This window comes from Bactrocera oleae, chromosome 3 (assembly GCF_042242935.1).
Source record: "Bactrocera oleae isolate idBacOlea1 chromosome 3, idBacOlea1, whole genome shotgun sequence".
Classification (NCBI taxonomy): Eukaryota; Metazoa; Arthropoda; class Insecta; order Diptera; family Tephritidae; genus Bactrocera; species Bactrocera oleae.
In genome coordinates, this window is record NC_091537.1 from 79,531,877 (window position 1) to 79,550,420 (window position 18,544).

At 31.6% G+C, this 18,544-nt stretch overlaps 1 long non-coding RNA gene across 12 annotated transcripts in view; it reads left to right on the plus strand.

Annotated features, from left to right (window-relative positions):
* Nucleotides 1-2,266: 2,266 nt before the first annotated feature.
* Nucleotides 2,267-18,544, plus strand: part of LOC106614725 (uncharacterized) — a 28,367-nt gene continuing 12,089 nt past the window's right edge. The window contains exons 1-3 of one of the 12 annotated variants that reach the window (XR_011395495.1): nt 2,267-2,597; nt 10,617-10,700; nt 18,306-18,383. This is a non-coding gene — a long non-coding RNA (uncharacterized lncRNA). The other 11 variants (XR_011395496.1, XR_011395497.1, XR_011395494.1 and 8 more) reach the window with 11 other exon arrangements.

The window sequence follows — 18,544 nt, forward strand, 5'->3', positions numbered from 1 at the left end:
CATACACATACTCGTGCACATGCAAATTTCGTGTTTGCATTTTTTTCGTCCTTTGTCTGCGCTTGCCTTTGCAGCCCATACATATGTATGTATGTATGCATTTATTGTAGTTGTTTTCGATTTTGCTGCTGCCTCGTGTTTGTTCGCTTTTTGTTGCGTGCTTTTCTTTGTTTTACTATTATTTCGTAGAATTTTTTTTCTTCACTTTGCAGTTCAAGTTCGAGTTGAATAAACCTCATCCACACTTTTTAGGTGCTCACACACACTTACATACATAAACGGTAGAACAGGAGCGGCCAGAACTGCATAAGTATTGGTTAGTTGTAAATTTGCAAATTAAATTTCACACACACTCTCTCTTCTGCTTTACATTCGCATGCTCTGCCTTGCTCTCTTTGCTGTTTGTTAGTTAAATGAGTATTTGCTGCACTCCATGTCTACAAAGCGAAATGGTGGACAAATACTTGTACTTTCAATTCTTATAAAAGCTGCTTGAACTATTAAGCGGTGTTTCAATAAGAAATTATAAATAAACGAATGTTTTAAAAACAAAGAGAGCGATAAAAAATCATAAAATTTATTGAATTAATGTGAGTTTGGGAAATTGTGGAATGGTTTTGTATTCCCTTGGTACCCAATAACCCAGTTCTAGGGATCAACTCAACTTAACTAAGTGTACAAAAACTACATTTTCAAGTATTTTATTACAAATCTTTATTAACGCCTTATCATCTCGTCACCAGTAATGGTAATGATGCGTTTGATGAATGCAGGGTCCTCACCTACGTTGTCAAGCATCTCGTTTTGCAAAGATTCTGGTATTTTTGTACGAGTCGGCATTGACACGCTTCATACCCAAAAAATTAACCAAAATGTGTGGAGTCGATCCTCTACTATCTCTCTGGTGCCAACACGACGATTAACTTTTTTGACGTTATCATCGAACATCTCATTAACAGACGTGAATGGACGACTCGTATGGGACAAGTTTTTGATGACTTCACGGTCTTCACTGAATGCTTCGTGCCACTCCAATACTTGTGTTCGTAATATTGTCAGCGATTCCGTAGTCTTGATTCCATTGGACACACCATATTTCAAAAAAACTTCAATTCTTTTGGTTTATGGTTAAAATCGCCAAACCAAACATTTCGGTTCGTAAGCAAACAGCTGCCAAACACACACGCTATGGAAATAAAACTTCATACAAACATGTTGTGCCAATCTAAAAAAAAAGGTTTTATTAATTCTGGCAATTAGTGTATTTCATTCCAAAAGGACTGCGCCAGCTTTGTGGGCAAGTATGAGTGAAGCAAATTTGTGTTACCCTGTTCTGATATGAACCGTATTCCAGTAAAGGCGTTCTGCATCCACCAGGACAACGGTTTTAGAAGCTCATAATAGAGCATGCCATTCTGATCCAACAAAATACAGAGCATTAATTTGCGGCCATTAATAACTTTGCTATTGATTTGGCTGGTTGATTCGCATATGATTTTCTGCATTTGGGTTTGTCGTAATGGATCCGTTTTCCATCACAGCAGCATTTCTGACATGCAAAATGTTCTTTCAACGTCTCTTGGTCTAAATTCATATGTTACCCAATTTTTTGGCTTTTCAATGTATCTGGCTGCTTTTAAACGTTTTCAAAAGGGATCTTGAGTGATTCCCAAAGAGCTGGGCGCTCTTTTTATGTTTGGGAACAATCGTTTTTGGCTTTATCAAACTTTTTTGTCCATAATTGATGTTCGTATATAAGAACCTGCAAACATACATTCGTACAGTTACTTTTATTTTTTAAATATAATTCATATATTTTAGGGTTCTAAAATTTTTAAATTCACAGTATTAATTTTTTTAATAATAATAATAGTAAAATATAATAATATAAAATATAGACAATTAATCAAACAGAAATCTTTAATATATAATAAATGCTGTCATACCCTGTATTGGAGACTTTTCCGCACAAGATTCTCCCACAATTCCTTAGTACACTTTACTTATACGCAAAACATTTTTCGCAAACACTCACAAACGCTCGCTCTTGTGTTCATATGTATTTCTACGCTCTCACATTTACTGCTTACACAATTTACGGGTGTGTCCGCCGGCTTTTAGTGTTGTTGTTGCAATTAAACCGGTTAATATCTGCAAAATTGCTAAAAGCATACACACAGACTAACTGAGAGCGCCACCCAACACCCGACGAGGGGCGCTCGTGAGCTTAAACAAAGTGCTCACGCATACGCTTCTGAAAGACTTGTGTCTGTTTGCATGTATGTGTGTGTGTGTGTGTGAAACACATACATATTGCCATATAAACGCCACCAACGCGATATGCCATCGCTATACCACAAAGCGTCGACGCTCTTGTTTCGCCAAGCTTTGCCAAATCGTCAGGCAGCAACGAAAAGCGAACGTTACCGGCCGCATCAGTCGACATCAAATGATGAAACTGTGCTCATCTCGCAGCAACTCCACTCTGTTGAATGTTGTGATCGATCAACGACTTAGAATTGACACCTGTCGATATCTAATGGAAATTCAATCGCGTCGTCTAGCGGGAGAATAGGACAAAATTCTAAACAAGAAAGGTTGAATTTTTTGCTACACAAAAATTAAAATTTTTTTTTATTAAAAGTAATCAAACCGAAAACGCCAAGAACAAAGGCGGCCATTGTGAAACGCCGGAAGTGTGCAGCAAACGCAAGCGGGCATTGGCCTGAAAGTAAAAGAGGCATTCAGCGAAATTATACCTAGTGCACAGAGAAGCAACAAGAGAAATCAAAAAAGAAACAAAAAGTGAATATAACTGTATTTTTTGTCCATTCAAGTGTTTGTTGAAATTACAAATTTTAATTTGCAATTTGCGTTTGTCAATTGACGTCAGCGTTCACCTCGCCGAAAATTGAATAAAAAATTGAAAAGCTTTGCATACAAATAATACAAAGCAATCGTGTAGAATAATAAAAAATAAAATAAAACAGCGTCAAACAAGTAAAAGTTGAAGCAAAAGCAAACGAAAAAATATAGAATTTGAAATTTCGATACAAATCGGTTATTTGTGGCACACGGGCATCCGGTGGAAATTGCAAAATAATAAAAAAAAAGTTTGCAAAAAAACAAATAACAGAAACATAAAATAAGAAAAATAATAATAATCTAACAAAAAAAAATATATTTATATACGTATATAAACACATATGTACAAAATTGCGTAAATTGCACCAAATAATTTGAAAACGAAAGTGTCATTGAACATTTTTTTAACCCACCGAAGGTAATTACGAAAACAAGTATATAAACGCACCTACACACAAATTGTAAATCTCAAAATAAATATTATATTTGAAAAAAAAAAATACATTTAACGAAAATTTTAATTAAAAAATCAAAATGTAATAACTGAGTTAGCGGCTTACTTAAGCAAAATCTAACGCACAAAATTACTGAATAAGTAACAATTTCTATCACACACGCACATTTAAATAAATAAATAATTATTAAAGTGAAAGTGCAATAGCTGGTTTATATTATATATAATTTGTATAGTAAAAATTATTATTAAAGTTTTTACTATGTTTTCGCAATGTTGTTAATAATTTAGTTTATAGTATTTTACTTTAATTTTTTTCAAAAATTGTAATCTGTATTTTTTTTAATTGGCAATATTTTTATATAATCTAATTATTAATTTGTTTACTTTTTTTTTCCTTTTCTCCTTCAAAAAATGTCCGATCTGAATTACTTGTTCGGCGATTTTAACGTTGCCTCGGACAATAATTTATGCCAAATTTCGTGAAGATATCTTGTCACATAAAAAAGTATCCTATACAAGGAGTTGATTTTGATCGTTCAGTTTGTATGATAGCTATATGCTATAGTGGTCCGATATCGGCGGTTTCGCCAATGAGCAGCTTCTTGTGGGAAAAAGGACATGTGCCAAATTTCAGATCGATATCTCAAAAACGGAAGGGCACGTTCGCATAGATACATACAGACAAACGGACATAGCTAAATTGACTAAGCTCGTTACGCTGATCATTTATAAATATACTCGTACCTTATAAGTTCTCCGACGTTTTCTGCTGGGTGTTACAAACTTCGTGGCAAATTTAATATACCCTCTTCAATGTATATCATAAAAAAGCTTTAATATCCGGTTGATAAACTCTTAGCTTTAAAGGAAACAAAAATTTTTTTTCTTTCTTGAGTAAGTTACTTTTTTTTATTCCTATGGGTATATGCCTGCTATTTTGAAATCATAATCAACAAGTCCTTGTGAGGTTTTAGAACGTCCTTAATACTTGAGACTTGAGAGACTAAAAGTCTTTCGGAAAGTACGTTATTTCATCTAGCCTGGACTAGATTAAGAAGTGATGATCCTAACTGGTTTAAAAGTATGTCAAGCAAGATCCCCATAAAGCTATCGTGATCGATTTATTAGGCAAGAAGACATTCCATATTGATCCGTAAAATCTCAGAGCCCATTCTAAAATATCATTCTTCTAGCAAATATAATTCTGGGACTCATCTATGCAAAGTAGAGTTTCAATACTTACAGTTAACAGTTTTAGACATTTCAGGGCTCTGCTTTAGTTGTTTACTCACAATAGTTTATTTATCCTACATACAGCTAGAAACTCTAGAATGGTCATCCATATGGTTCTAAAATATTTTTTTAATGATATGAGATAAATGTCGTGTTTTTGGATTAAACTAAATTAAAATTAAAATATGTTAATTTTATGATTCAAATATCACTGTCTAAGTAAAATATTTATACAGATATTTTTCAAACATACGAGTATGCCTGCCTGTGTTACTATTTTTGATGTTATACAATATATGCTTCTACTATATTATAGCAGCTAGAAAGATCGCTAATCGTGAGCCTGTGAATGAACTCGAAAACTGTTTATTCCCGACAGCAGAAAAAATTTCAAGTTCAAAGGTTTTTAGCGTTGGCATTTTTATATTACTCATAAACTCTAGCCATTTCTGTGCGCATAACTAGAACTAACTAGTATTTGCGACAGCAAAGATAACGGTTTATTTAAGTTTACATTCTAAAAACTAGATTCTTTACAACCTGTTAGGTTGCTATTAATTTAATTTCTACGCATGTGTTTAAAAGACCGCTTTATTTAATAATATAAAAATACTGTAGAGAAACAAATTTTTATATTTCAATCAATAAAAGATTCCGTAAAGCAATTAATTTTTGCCATTTAAATCAACAAGGGGGGTGTTATAATATAATACTATTACGTAACTTCTCGATTTCTTAGTACTGTTGACAACAACCATAGAAACGAACAAATTAGAGCTAAATATAGCACATGAGTTGAAATAGCCAATGCGTCTATCGTTATCTCTGCACTAAACTAATAATGGTGCTTAATATTTCTATGTTATCTATAAGTACTTAAATTCTGTCGAATTCCACTGCAATGCGTTAAACTTGAAATAGATACTGTTCAACTTTATGATAATTTTGTCAATAAAATTGATAATTTACTGGAACCTCCTAACCTTTTGACTTGTGTCTGAATGTTCGTTTATAAAAGCTAGTTTTAACTGAGAAAATATTCCAATTTTAAATCTACAAATGAATAAAAATACATACTGGTTTATAAAGAGAAAAGTTTAGAAAAGTATTAAGCATCCGTATAAGCATTTTTAAATTATACTGTTTTACTAACTGTATCAAAAATATTTCTTTTACTTCTGTTGTGTTTGAAAATATCGAGTACTTTGTAGTGACTTTTGTAGGGTTGCCGTTCTCAGACTATGTAACTACAATTTAATTATTTTCGAAAAATAACATCCAACCTAAAAGCAAAAACTAAATTTGATTCATATGTATATTATAATTCATACTGAATACTTTGCATCTATTCCAGGCACTACTGTTAGAACATTTTTTGTTGCAAACAATTTTGGGTAGCGATTCAAATTTCTTAAATTTCTGAGTTCAGAGAATATTTGAGTTCCTTTAAATTTCTATTTCACTAAAAAGCTTTTGAGTTCTTGTATGTATTAAGTACTCAGAACTTATTTTAAGTATTCGGTACTTTAGTTGCTGTATATACCTATTCAATAACTTTTGAGTTTGTGTAAGTACTGAGTACTTACGACTTATTTTAAGGTACACCATTTATTAGATATATACAATATCTTGTCTACATTCAGCAGTCGATAATTTCGCTTATCTAGTTCTGAGGGCTTTTGGTACCGATAGAGCTAATCTAACTTCAATCGAATTTTTTAGCGTTAAAGGAAAAAAATTTAAAACCACCATATCTTAATTGTCTAAAAACGTACAAAATATGACAAAATTAAATTCCAATTTCCACAATTAATATTTCTAAATAGCTTAGAAATATAAGAAATAATGATATATTATAAATAGAAGAGCATAAACTTATCCCAGATTACTGCGCTGAATGGAGCAAGTTCTTACCAATTGCCATACCTCCCAAGGAAGTGAATCGAACAAACTGGTATAAATAGATTTCGATCTGCAATTTTGCCCACGTCTATTTCTCAAAAACCTGCTCATTTGTCTGCTACAAACTGACAAGTTCCTGTATGGACAACTTTTCTATTTGAAAAGATATCTTCACGAAATTTGGCATAGATTATTAACCAAGGCAACGCTACAATCTCCAAATATATTTTCCAGATTGGATCACTATATAGTACACTATAATATGCGTATACTAAAAGCACAAAAGCTATGAACAAATAAATTTATAACGAGAAACTTTTCTGAGATTTGTTCTTGCCATGATATATCAGCAAAAAAACATACAAAAGTAGTTTAAATATTATGTGCGTGCTGTCTGTCTGTCTAGCTGGGGTTTGTAGGTTCAATCTCCTTGGTTTTTATAGACTTGCACAATATTTATATTATGTATATATAAATATATGTTTATAATATTCTGTTACTTCGGCTTATTCTCACTTTTCTCATGTAAACCGTAAAACAAAAGCAACAAACATATCACTTTGGAATCAATATAGTATTGCTTATACATACATACATATATACATATTTTCTTCTTCATGTGATTTGTGCTTATCTCGCTACTTTCTGGATGATGAGCTTGCCAGCCAACATCAGTTATTGTGCTGCCCTATCAATCCATCAGCAGCAATTGAGTAAGACAATGTCAATTGCATGTATTTAATAGCTCTGCAATGTGCTTTTCTTTTGTTAAATAAATTTGATTTTTTGTTTCACTTTTTTTTGTGGTTCGATAAATATTTATCACATTGAATTTTTTTCTGCACTCAGACGTCGGCACTGGCAAATGCCAACGAACTCATCTCTGCTAAAAGCTGAGAGCATGTAAATAACATTGAACTTGAAAGCATAATTTTTTTCCCCTTTTGTTTTCTGCTCTGTTTATATACAGATGCGCTATGTCTGACTGTCGTAAGCCATTAGTAAATACCTGTTTAGCAAAATTCGCTTTTTTATTCATGCATTCAAATGCTTATTGTCTTATTTGTGCGACATGTGTCTGTAAGTTAATTTTGTTTTTTGCTTGGTGTGGCCGAGTGATTCAATGTAACGTGACTTCAATTGGCTTTTGTCTCGCAGTTAGCTGTTTGTGACCTTCAAAAGCGATGTTTTTTGTTCCTAAAACTAATTTGATAATTATTCAGACAGTTTTTTTATCGAAGCGTACGCTATTTGGGGGAGTAAAGGTTCTTTATTTTATACATACAAGTATATATGAGCTATATTTTCTTTGATAAGTTTAATGTAGATTTCAAAAAATTATGCTTCAGTAAAAAATCTTGGAAAGAAATTTTAAGTTTTGTCTAGTTTTTTTTCTACATATTTCGAGATAAAACTTGGGTGGGATCTATACTCATTCATATATATATATACTTGCATCATTTTAAAAGCCAACAAGTTCATAGAAATCTGTTTTACAAAGTTTGTTAGGAAATTTTCTGTCTTAAGTGTTATTATTTTCCCCAATTCATGGCTCCAAAGCCAATATTAATCAATTTAAAAATATATGATTTCACCCTCTAAAAGTATATGTTATGCAAATTTTGAATTATTCAGAACTTGGGGGGTATATTTGTAAAATTTTATCTAAGGTTTCATCTGATGCTGATGATTTTAATTAATTCGGCAAAATTTAAGAAAGTTTTGATTCTACGATGAAACAACAACAAATTTGTCCAGTAATTTGATAATAATCGATGAAAAGACTGATCTCACAACAAAATAAATTCCAAATACTTTCATTTTTATTATACATAATTAATTTTATCGTTTGTGTACTCAAATAAATTTAGAAATATATTCATACTTTCTATTTTCATAATTTTATGTGGGATTCTAGTCTAGATATTAAAAAAAAAATCGAAATTATGGTTTTTTCATATTTCAAAATTTAGATGTTCAAAAATGTCGTAAGTGCATACAGTATTCAAATTATTGTCAAAGCTATAGTCGTTTTAGTGTGGTAGCAACAAGACCGGTTAAGTCTTAACCTAAAACTTTATACGTGCATTCGTTCAAACTACTTTTTACAATCGATACTGACATTAGTACTAATCAAGAATACGTTACTGTTTTAGTTTCGAGATGATTAGAAGCGTAGAAATCATTACCACGAAGACGTAATCTTTTTCCTCCCTCTACTTCAAGGTTGAAATGTATTTAAAAGGAATGGGTATTAAAAGTATCAGTTGTCAAAAACGCTTGAAATTTAAACCTCTAGACAAGAATATCCAATTAACAAAATCTCTTAACAAATATTCTTAACTTAACTTAAATACTCTTAACAATTATATTACAACCACTCTTACCAAGAGAAATTGAAATAAATGTGCCTACATTTAGGAGCATTTGTTTTGTACTTTATCAAAGTCACACACCTGTGCTTGGATAAAAATTGGCTAAAATGCTCTATGCTGACATTGTTGCTACTTTTTAAAATGTGTGTCCATCTGTATATACGCGAATTAGTAGTCTCTCCGTTTTTGAGATATCTATCTGAAATTTTGCACACATCCTTTCCGCGAAACTAAACTACTTTGACTGAACCGATTGTAAATAAAACATTTTTATTTAACAAGTTTTCTACATGAAATTTGGCATGGATTATTGTCCAAGGTCCGTAGAAATTGTTCAGATCGAACTACTACACTAAATGCCGCACAGGCTGACCGATCAAAATCAAGTAAATGATTTTTTTATATCCTTTTATGCTATAAGAAACGGAACTGTGAAGGGTGCAGCCGAAGTTAGCTGTTTTTCTTATTTCCTTTTTGCAAGACTCGGCTGCAAGTCGCATCTGTTTTCTTACAACCCCTAAAAACCTTAAAAAAAGTCGGATTCTACTGCTGCATTACAAAAATTTCATTACTTTACTTTTTTAACTTTCTCTCTTGCCATTATCTTACGAAAGTTGTGGTTTCCATTAAAAAAAAATATGGTCTGTAGAACAGAAATTACAGTCGTAATAAATTGAAATAAAATATTCATATTTTAAGTGAATCACTTTTTTGTTAAGAAAAACTTATAATTTTTATATCGAATACCTTATTTTCGGTTCATTGTACTTCACTCATTTATATTACATACTCATTATAATTCTGCGAACTACAGTGTATTTCATATTCAACCTGTGTATTTGCCATATCATTTCCATTTATTCAATATATTTACATATTTATGCTTGTTTAACTTGTTTGATTGACGTTTACCTTATGTATGTTTGTATGTTTACCATATACGAGTACTTGTAAATCGACGTAATTAATGCCAAGTCATACCGAGGCAAGACGATTTCGTGTTGAGTATTATTTTGTTTTTCTGGTATTATGTATTGAAAACACTTGATATTCATTTTTGTTGTTTAAATTCGAAAAGCATTTGCTACAAAATTTTGAAAATCTTACATATCCGTCGATATTATTTCACTTAAGCAGGTTTCACTTCCAATGCAATGAATATAATTTTTAACACGAAAATTTGGCAACTAAAATAAATTATAAAAAAATTTGTTTCTTAAAAGCAAGTACTTTTAGCTAATTTGTTGAAAATTGTATCACTATAATTATATTTATAACTTGAGTGTATAAAAACGCAAAGTCGAGTTAAGTGGTTTTAATACATTTCCACAGCATTGTCATTGTGAAGCACGCGAAAAATTAATTTTCTACTTCCTTTCGCCAGCAGCAACACAGAAACAGCAAACCGCGTTGAAAGTAGTGATAAAAAATAAGATAAATAAAAAATACTAAATTTAGTGGGAGAGAAGCTAAAGAAGACTGAAAGAAAAAGTTATAAATAAAAATTAAAAAGTAACCAAATAAAAAATTAAAAAGTGCTTGTAACAAGTCTAAGGACGAGAAAAGTGAAAAATTTGTTCGGTCGTTTTTTATTGGCAAAAGTAAAAGCAAATAAAGAGAATTATAAAATACATAATATATTTTCGTATATAATCGTATATTAATTGGCAAGCAAATATTATATTAACAGACTGGCTAGACAGCCAACAGCAATTGCGTTCTTCATCGTCAATTATTATTGTACTACGAAGAATTAAAAAAAAAATATTAAATATACATAAAAGTGTAATATAGCAGCAAAGAAAGAACATATAAAGTTTTGAAGTAAAATATATTTTTGGAAGAGTTTTGAAACACTCGGCACAAACGTACGTCAACGCCCATAAAGATATACATACAAGTATATGTATACACTTGCACCACATTCATCCACTGGCATCGTTAGCACACATTTAACGCATATTTGTGAAATACTTGCAACATTTTACATTCACAGTTAACAAATATAAATATATCAACTAATAATACATATATATTTTTGGAAATATTTACTGCTTGTGGTATGTACAAAATGTTTCTTACACATTGTTGTTTGTTATTGTAAATATTTGTACAGCAGCTCATTTCATTGCAACTTATATATGTACAGCAAAACAAACCAACAAAAGTAAACGAAATTATTGAATTTGGAAATTATTTTTATTATGTAATACTAGCATGTAAATTTATATAAACATATTTGGCAATAAGCGTGTTCTTGGCTCAACCTACAATGTCTACACACTTCGTGTCAAAATGTCGATACTTTTTTTTTGAACATTTTCTATGAAAGACAGCATTATTATAACAGAATCATCATAAAACTGACTTTAAACGTTCATTATCATTTATTTTCACTAACTCAAGACTGGAACTTTTAGTATCCCTGCTTAAACCTGAACAGAGTATATTAAGTTTGCGAAAAAGTTTGTAACGCCAAGAAGGACGTTAAGTATACATATATATAATTGATTAGCATGACAAGATGAGTCAATCTATCCATCTCTATTTGTATATACGCGAACTAGTCACACAGTTTCTCCTTCTTTTCTCTTCAAAAAACTGCTCATTTGTCGGAACCGATATGGGCGGATGGGACAATTACAAAAAATCTTATCCTTGTATGGAAAACTGTTTTAGTTGACAAAATATTTACATGAAATTCGGCACGGATTATTATCTAAATCAACGGAGAAGAAATCTTAAAAAATTGTTCAGATCAAATCTCTATAGCATATAGCTACCATACAAACTGTCCGATCATAATTAAGTCCTTGTATGGAAAACTTCTTTATTTGACTAAATAATCTTACGGAATTTGGCATGGATTACTGTCAAAGGCAATGCTACAATCTCCGTATATATAGATCAGATCGAACCACTATAGCATTTAGCTGTCATACAAACTGTCCGATCAATATTAAGTTAAAAATTTTCATAAAATATATTTCCTTTTTAAGTAAATAATATGGTGGCTTGAAGCTGTTTTATATTGGACAATGTGGCTAGAAAGAATTAGCAACAATTTTCTATTGGATGCACACCATTGGCCGATTACGGTTTCTGATTTAGTTATACATATAGTTGCTATACGAAATGCACCCGTGACGAATATCATAGCTTCTGTGCAGTCGCAGTTAACGTATTTTGTTGTTATTTTGAGACTTATGACGTCAAGTATCCACTACTGGGTTGCTGATTTAAGTTTCTTTTAGCAGAAATACACTTCAAGCTACCCAATTTGTCTCAAGTATAATTCGACGTCTTTTTGAGGTTTAATAGCTGAGTTTCTTTTCATTTTTTTCTTTCTCATTTGCTTTAGAAGAATTCATTTACTTGTCTTAATAAATTGCCATTATAATCTTCATTTCCTTCAAGAACTACTTGGGTACAGCTTCTTTGATATTTCAACTATGTGCTGTAATTTTTTCTTATCCGTACTGGACTTGTTCTTGCATTTCTGCCACTCAACACTTTATCACTTGAAGAAATAGAAAAGTTATTGGTGTGACGTATCCGCAAAGGAAGCACGTCAGCGCCTTTAAGGAATACTAATTGGAAGATTTCTAAGGATCTCGTTTATATAAACCCACCGCTTATCTTGACAGTTTTAACATTTAGACAAATGTAATGAAGCTTTCAATTCTAAGAAGTAGTTTTTTGCCACAAAGATACTTTTGATGTCAGTAGTAATTTGGTATTTAATGTATTTTTTTGCAAATTCTAATAGACTTCACAGCAACTTTCTTAATTAAAAAATTTAATTTCTTATAAATTTTTCAATAATTGCTGCCAGACATACAGAGATACTATTAAACCATTAAATTTCATATATAATTTAGTAATTTTAAATTTTTATTATTTCAATTGAAGTTTATTGAACTAAAATTTTTAGAATTTACTCCCATTAAATTGTAGAATGAAGCCTAGCGCCTTTCCACTTCAGCATTTTTATGTTGAATCATTATAAATACGTGGCTGCAACAATGCTGATGTCTACAATAATATATGTAAGAAGAGAACTAAAAGTTGAAAAAGGATTGAAAAATGTGCAATGGGCTAGACAGCCAATAAGTAATTTGATGCGAAACACGCGCAAAGTTGGTTTTTGCTGAGTCTTTTGTAGAATTTTTCATGCTGATGTGGTGTCTGATATATTATGTGCATATTCATATAATACGTATTCATATGTAGTGATATGCAGCTATATTAAAGAAAAGACGCTTCGAGCTAAAACATATATCATATCCAGATAACATAAAATTTTCAATAATTTATTTTAAACAAAATGTGTTAAGTCGATCCGTAAGAGATGTCGAGATCCTCTGCTATCTCTCTGATGCCAACACGACGATTTCAAGCACTGTTTCTTTAACGTTTTCGTTGTCAACGTCTTTATGGATGGATGGATGGATGACTGGCAAGAGGCAAATTTTCGATGACTTCTCGCACTTCAATGCTCTGTGTCATTCAAATACTTGTGTTCGTGATAAAGTGGAATCCCCAAAACGCTTCTGCAAACTAAACTGCTTTCAAAAACTAAAATTTCAAGCGAGTTAGAATTTGTTCAGGCGCGATTTTTAGTCTATTGTGCTGTCATCTAACTCAAATTACCTCATTCAATCCCATTAAGTAAGCCTAACTTCTTTCAGTCTGCGTATTCAAGGAATATATGTTGTGGTGTTTCCACCACACGGTCGCTGTACCGACAGTTTACCGTCAACCAAATGCATATGCATGTGACTCCTCTGTTAGTATACTGCTAAAGGTAGTCTTAATTGCTGTCTGCGGAGGCTGATAGCCTATTTGAACTTCATAAGATTATATCTTCACAGCAAAAACCTCACTAGGTGAAATCTAGACACTTGTACTTAGTGACTTGTAGCTATGCTGTTATTTTCAAAGAAAAAAAATAAAAATTTGTTATTTTTTATATGTACATATATTTCTTTCTAGTTTTTTCCGGCTAATTTTCGCTGTTCACATGGCTTCACTAAAAATAGTTAATGAAATAATCACGACGCTGTTATTTGCTGATGTGTTTATACATATTAGCATACATATCTTCGCCTGAGTTGATATTCGTTTGTTTACTTGTTTATTAGCAACTAAATAAGCGCAAATAATTAAGTGAGAAAGCGATTTTCGCTATAGAAAGTCATAGAACTAAAAATATAATAAATAAATTATCTATAGATTATATATATAGTATAATTGCATAAAATAGATGAAGCTAAGAAGCAGTAATTGTTATGTAAAAATATATATACATACAAGTATATAGATAATATATACTTATATACACAATTTTATACACACAAGGTTTATTATATACTGCCTTTGATCGCTTCATAAACTTATGGACATAAATGTATAAAAAATGTGTGCCGCAAAGCTTCTGCATTAAAGCGTAGCCAGCCAAGCTTTCCAAAAATGCAACTGTCGATATACATATGTACATACATACATTCATACAACTATGCAGACGCCATATAAGCAGGCGTTATGGTAATTTGATAGCGTACACGCGCGTTTGCTTTCCATATTTACATAAATACAAACCGATTTTTGTACATTGCACGGCGGGTGCATTTATACATGTGTGCATACATTTGTATGTCTGTATGTTTGTTTGTATATGCAATTGGTCAGCGTGTGCATAACTCTTGCAGCTGGGCATTGCACTTGTTGTGTCACTTTTGCTTCCTCAACATTTTTCATGACGACGTCAATATCACTATATAAATCTAAACAGATGTACATCTATATATGTACATATACACATATTTATGTATATACCATATGTATATATAAATATATTTATGTATATATGTACATATATATATATATATATATATATATATATGAATGTAGAAATCTTGTTGCGCGTCTGTATGTATTTACTTGCGTAAAAAATTTAAAAATATATATATTTATGTGTGTCTATTTTTTATTTAATTTCAATATTATGGCGCTTAATCACTCTTTTGAGGCAGCAGACGTCAGTATACAGTTAAGCAGCTGATAATTTCGTGATATTTTTGTTGTGCGTTTTTGCTTGTAATTTTTATGAATATACATATATACATGAGGGTGGTACCAATAATAACCTACCATATTTCTACATTTAGAAAAAAAAATATACCTGCAAAGAATTTTTGTTAGCTTAATTTTTAAAGGTGTTGTGAAGCATTATAAGTTTCTTATAATAAAAAAAACCCGTTTTTATTAAAATAACCTTCACTTTCAAAGATAGGATAATAATATATCCAAGGCGGTTTCTTGTGGAGCAAACAATTTCCTAAAAAAATACTACATCGTAGGATTTTTTTTTTAACTCAAAAAGTTGTATGGTTTAGAAGCTTTGAAAAGTGAAAAATATCAAAATATTATCAAATATATTCATATTTGACAAAAACGCCTAGTTTCAAATAAAATAGTTAAACAATGTAGTATATACTTTAAATAGTTCATAATCGAAATTTGTTAAGAAAAAAGTTCTGATATTTTCATTTTTCGCCTAATGTTCGAGCTCAATATTTAAAAAGTCCGGTGATAATTCTATTAGCTGAAAAGTGCTATAATAGCTCCAGCGATATGTTTGTGTTTAAATCATCCTTTTTCGATGCATTAACCATTTCTTTCCGTTTTCAAAGCTTCTATTTACACGAATTTTTGAATTGACTTTAACGTTAACTTGCACCGAAGCTAGAATAAACTTCACAAATACAAAAAATAAAAAGCTATATGCTATAGCAGTCCAATCTGAACAATTTTGGGAAGATATCTCGTCAAATATATTACATATATCGTGACAACATAATATACCCTGTTCAGGGCAAAAAAAATCCATTTGAAGTAGATATTTTAAGAAAATTAATGCCTTGCCTTGTAGGTTATATTTTTTCCTTTATATAGAGGTTAATTTAAATCAGTAAGTCCGATTGTTAACGCTCCTTAATATACACACATAGATTTTGATATACTTTTGTGTATTTTTCCTCTGCCCTTTAATAAATCAGTTTTCACTTGTTTATTGTGAAATTTCACAAGTACTTAAGCATTTATAGATAAAGTAATGGTGCGTGACAAGGCTGAAGATGTGAAGTAGCAGACATTACTTACAGATGAGTTGATGTAGGGATTTTCTTTTAAAATCTTCTCCGTTTGTATGAAACTGATGAAAATAACACAGTTGAAGTTAGTCTATAAAGTCTTTACTTTAACTCGTTGCCACCTTTGACTCGTTATAGCAGTTGATTGTTTTGGTGCAACCGAAGTTAACGTTTTTTTTTTCTTACCCAACAGTTTAAACTAAAAGGAGACACAAAATGAAAATGTTACTCATACGCACCGTACGTGTATGATATAATGTATATATTATATATAAAATATAGCACCGCATCAAATATTTTTAATGCGAAATAATATTTAATTTCAATGATTTCAACACAATTCATTAAAAAAATTAAAGCCAAAAAATAAATATTAAATTGGTTGAAAATGTATATATTGCGTATACGCACTGTAGATCAACAAAAGGCACTGTAGCAATGAAATTCTTATATGCCTGTGGATAATACTTTCGACTAATGAAACAAAGCATATACGTATATCTATAGTATACTAAAGTGGTCTACCGAATTCATCGATAAACAAATTACAAACAATCACTTTTTGTATAAATAAAAGGCCACATGTATATACCTTTTTGTTTGTATAATTACACATTTCTCATTATCCAACTTTGCCATATCTTTAACAATGTTTAACCCACATACCATTTAATACAATTAAATGCCACAAAGCTATCGCAGAGTAAGTTATCCATCACACAACAATTGTCTATTGTGCCCGAAACCACTGTAATCGCCACAAAGATATTTACAATTGATATCATAAGCGGCTTTTCTGCTTACAATTAGAAAAGAATAGTTCAAAGAAAATTTTATTAAACTGTATGCATTACTTTAATAGCTTTTTCATGATACAGTCGCTTGTAATCCAATTACTAATGTTACGATGTTGATTTAAATTTTACGCTATAAATTAAAGGTCAGTCTTTATGTCAGCTAAATAGAAATTTATTTCTGCTGTCGTAAATTTAAGAAGTCGTATATTTGCATAGTAAAAAAACCGAATGGCAGTTTCTGTTAGTTATAAGGTTGTCAAATATCCCTTCCGCTTTTTTGTCTTTTGAATTTCGCGGCTATGTACAAAGCGCTACAGAGCTCGTATCTGGTCGTATCACATACGACAATATTAAGCGAAAACGGTCGTGGTCGAAGGCCGGTGAATCGTCCCAAACAGTGGCCAAGCCGGGATTGACGGCCAGGAAGGTTTTGCTGTGTGTTTGGTGGGATTGGAAGGGAATCATCCACTATGAGCTGCTCCCATGTGGCCAGACGCTTAATTCTACCATCTACTGCGAACAACTGAACCGCTTGAAGCAGGCGATCGACCAGAAGCGTCCAGAATTGGCCAACAGGAAGGGTGTAGTGTTCCACCAGGACAACGCCAGACCACACACTTCGTTGATGACTCGTCAGAAGCTACGGGAGCTCGGATGGGAGGTTTTATCGCATCCACCATATATCCCGGACGTAGCGCCAAGTGATTACCACCTGTTCCTGTCCATGGCGAATGCCCTTGGTGGTGTGAAGTTGAACTCAGAAGAGGCTTGTGAAAAGTGGCTGTCCGAATTCTTCGCAAATAAGGAAGGGGGCTTCCACGAGGAAGGTATTATGAAGTTGCCGTCTAGATGGAAACAGATCATCGAACAAAACGGCGCATATTTTAACTAAATCCGATCACTGTAACACTTTTTATAAAGCATTGAATGAAGAGCAAAAAAGCGGAAGGGAGATATTTCACAACCTTATATTAATTTCGGTCTTACTCAATATATTTTAAGTCGGCCATCGAATATTATTTATATTATGGTGTCTAGTTGAAGGTGTGTTCAGAAAAACATTGTTTTTTTTTTTATTATCAAAAAATCGAAAATTCTCGTTATATTTTGAACACATCTCATATAAAGATCTGTGAAATTTCATTAGCAGACGTTGACTGTCGAAAATTCACAATTTGTTATACTTACAACAAAGTCCATACCTTAATGCTGTTTAAAAGTTCAATTAATTGTGAAAATCTCAATTTTTATTTATTCTTTTGAATTATTATTTAATTCTACTACTATTTTTTTATTTTTCTTGCTGAACCATTAACCTAATTTCAAACTGCTGCCAAATTCTACCTATCTCACTGTGTCTCTCTATATATTTACATGATTACACTTCTCTTCTTTGTAAGTGCCATATCACTCCATCTAGCATTTAAGTAGGTCATTAAATTTTATTTGTCTTTGTCCAATAATTGTTAATATACTTTGTTATCTAATGATTGTATTTTCTTTTTATTTCTGTTCATTGCAGCTGGTTAGACCTGTTCCTACATCTATGGAGTTTCATCTAGACAGTGCAGAATACTGCCAAGCACAGCACAAATAAAAAGTAAGCTAAAATAAGCTAAAAAATACCTAAAAAATTTATTTTATGGACTTTCAAACTTAATTTAATAAAAAGCATGGAAAACAAAAAAATATATATATGTTCTTAAATAAGCAGAGCTTCTGATAGTGTTTATTTAAGAGGTAACCTGATGAAAATTGGAC